The following is a 3,298-nucleotide window of genomic DNA, read 5'->3' on the forward strand; positions in this document are numbered from 1 at the left end:
TGCTCGCCAGCGCTCACCTTTACTTCTGTCCTTCTGTGCGCCAGCTTTTTTCAATCGCCAGCGCACATTTGCGCCCCCTTTCCTGCCACGCACCAATGGGCGCCAACGGTTTTTCCTGACAATCCAGGATCGCCTGATTAACAGCTTGCTTCAGCGCTCACCTTCCTGATGCACCTGCGCGATGCGCGCTAACCATCCCTAGTCTCTTACGCGTTAGCGATCGCCTACGCGCCCGCGCGATTCTTCGCCTGCGCGCTAGCGTTTTGTTAATGCACCACCGCTCGCCAACGCGCCTTCACTCGCCTACGGGCCATCGCTCGTCAACGCGCCATCGGTCTCCCGACCGCCTGCGCTCACCCGCGCGACCACACGCCCACGTGCTTGCGTGACCACACACCCGCTCACATGCGCTTCAATGTTCGCCCGCGCGCGAACCAACGGTATTCCGTCGCGCGGACCGACGGTGTTCCGTCGCGCGAACCGACGGTGTTCCGTCGCGCGAACCGACTGTGTTCCGTCGCGCGAACCGACGGTGTTCCATCACGCGAACCGACGGTGTTTTGTCGCGCGAACCGACGGTGTTCCGTCGCGCGAACGTCGGCTCGATTCCTGCAGTATCCATTGCTCGCCTATGGGTCATCGCTCGCCTATGGGGCATCGCTCGCCTACAGGTCATCGCTCGCCTGTGAACTTTCGGATTCCGACCACCAGCTCTCGCCCTTCCTACCACGCTCGCCCTCCTTCTGCGCTCCTGCGTGCCCGCGCATGGGCGCTTCCACGTTCGGCCACGCGCAAACCATTGATTTACCATCGTGCGAGCGCCAGGGCGATTTCGACCGCGATTCCCGTCGGGGTTTCACAACATGGCCAGCCTGGCAAGTCTTCTGGAGCATATTTCCAGAACACGGTCTTCACCCCGTAAACGCAGAGCATGGCACATGCAAGAACGGAAAGAATCTTCAGGGAGGTCTGAGGAACATTCTTCTTTCCAGAACCTGGGTTAGCCCTTCGTCGTCATTCCCTGGAAGGGTCTTGCCAGGGAGCTTTCCGTTCGAGATTTCTCCGTCGGGCAAGGGGTGACTGGTTTACCCCTTCCTCTTCTCCATCTCGTGGAAGGGGCTTACCAGGTCCTTTCCCTCCTCGGTTGCGACCCGAGGCTTTGTACAAGGAAGCTCCAGGAAGGTCATGGGTACTTTCCGTCTCTTGGGCTCAAGCACCTTGGCGTTTCGTCGCCAAGTTTCGAACTTGCGGGCAAGCTCGAGGTTGGACCATCTAGACGCAGTGACCAAGGGCTTCCTTTCGAGTGTCTCCTCCGTGGATGTCGACAAGCTCAGACACACTTCCATCGTTGGGAAGAGCTTGTTTGTGCCCAAGGACAGGGACATGGACAGCGGTTGTGCGGAGGAAGTTGACTTCCGTTTTTACTCCTCCAAGGCACTTTCTTCCAGACCCTGCAGGCCTCCAGCGCCTCTTCTTTCAGCCTTGTCGGCCTAAGTTAACGGACCGGCTTCGGCAGCTAAGACAAGGTGTCCAATAGCAGTCCCCTCCTGTCAGGGACAGGTAGCACGGGAAGCTCTCCTGGGGGGGCAAAATCCTAGAGGGAGCGGCAGAGTTCACAAACTCTAGGATTGGCAACCCCCCCTTACAGGTCTCACGCTGGGAGGATGCTTAAGGTTACTCATCCGGATAACAGCTTCCCGATGCAGATTCCTGCACGATCTCCGCGATCAGCCAAGGATATCGCGCCTCGCTCTTACCATCTCCCCGTCTCTGTCAGCGAATTCAGTGTCACTGAACCTCTATGCCATGGGGTCGGCAAGAGTTTTGCCCGTTTGGGCAGAATGATCCATGCCTTAGGAGAAGGTCCTCCATAGGATCGTCGACGGCTTCACTCCCCGGCTTCTTCAGTCGATCCTTTCTCGTAGGAAAGCATCTGAGACGGGAATTCCGTAGTTGACCTCTCAGCTCTGTTCAAGTTTCTCGAACAAACTTGGTCCAGCGTGGAACAGCAGAATCGATCAGACTGGTAACGAGGCGGCGGGACTCCTTAGGCCCTGGATCGGAAGGACGGGTACTTCCAGTTTCCATTCCATCCATCTTCCAGGAAGCTCTTGGAATTCAGCCTAGACTTAAGATGCGGTGTGGCGATGCCGCCGCGGCATCGCAGGTTTTTTTCCCCTAAGAACTCTCCCTGCTTTCCTCATGGCCGCTCAGGAGCAGGCTTCCACCCCCTTCGCCTTTTGGAGGTCTGGTCAACTCCGGTAGGCTCGGGTTCGACCTTCTTCAACGCCGGGACAAGCATCCGGGTCCTTACCATGACTGAGGGATCATGGTAATTTGCTAGGATCCTTCTCTACTTCTGCCTTAACATCTGGGGTATCTAGCCATGATATTGAGTCAACGGCCTTACCACGCTGGAAACACCGCTTCTCGTGCGATCAGCGAAGTTAAGCAACGTTGGGCTGGTCAGTACTTGGATTGGTGACCGCCTGGGTACGCCAGATGCTGTTGCCTCCTTCTCCGAGCCTTCCCTTCAGTTGACTGTGGCAAGGCTAAGGAGAGTCGTAGTACCTGTTCTCAGTCAAGCAGAGCTTTCAGCCTTACCTTGGAACGTTTCCTGGGTCTCTTTTCCTCATTGACCCGTCTAAAGTCCTGAACGGTCGCCTCAGGATAAGTTCCCTTTGGGGCGGCCCAAGTTCTGGTGGTATCAAAGCAACGAATAACTGGAATTTCTGGCCCCTAGGGGACCAGCGGAACGTTTAGACCTGCAATGGGTGTTGACCTATGGAACCTCTTGATGGGAGTGGATATTCTCGTCCTTTCCCCACATTTTGATGCTGTTCTCGGACTCGTTATAGTAAAGGGGGGGGGGGCCTCATGTTCCGGTTCAGGCCTATGGTCAGGACCTGAAGGATACCTCTCCATCATTCAGGCAGGCTTAGGGGCCATAGTTTGGCCCCTCTACCGATCCTACAGTTCCTGCTGAGTCGCTCCGTGCGCGACGACTTCATGGTACTGGCGTATTCCAACCAGCAAGGGACGCATTTTCATACCTTCGCATCTCGCAGTAGAGTTACTGAGATGATCCGAGGTCCTCTCAATACCACTATCGGCTCGCTCATTCCGGGCAGAGGAATGTTCTCTCCGACTATCTGGGCAGAGCCTCGCAGATAGAGGGTACCTGGGGGTCTTTGGCCTTTAGTACCCAGCAAGTCCTGGCCTGGGGGACCTGATCGCGACAGCCTGGAACTTCAAGCTTCCGCTGTTCTTCCCCCCAGTCTCAGTCCCCAAGACTCTT

General features: G+C 56.6%; 1 pseudogene; it reads left to right on the top strand.

Moving 5' to 3' along the window:
- The first annotated feature begins 2,396 nt into the window (after positions 1-2,396).
- Positions 2,397-2,514, top strand: LOC137634060 (5S ribosomal RNA; annotated as a pseudogene).
- The last annotated feature ends 784 nt before the right edge of the window (positions 2,515-3,298 follow it).

The sequence above is a fragment of the Palaemon carinicauda genome, chromosome 43 (assembly GCF_036898095.1).
Source record: "Palaemon carinicauda isolate YSFRI2023 chromosome 43, ASM3689809v2, whole genome shotgun sequence".
NCBI lineage: Eukaryota > Metazoa > Arthropoda > Malacostraca > Decapoda > Palaemonidae > Palaemon > Palaemon carinicauda.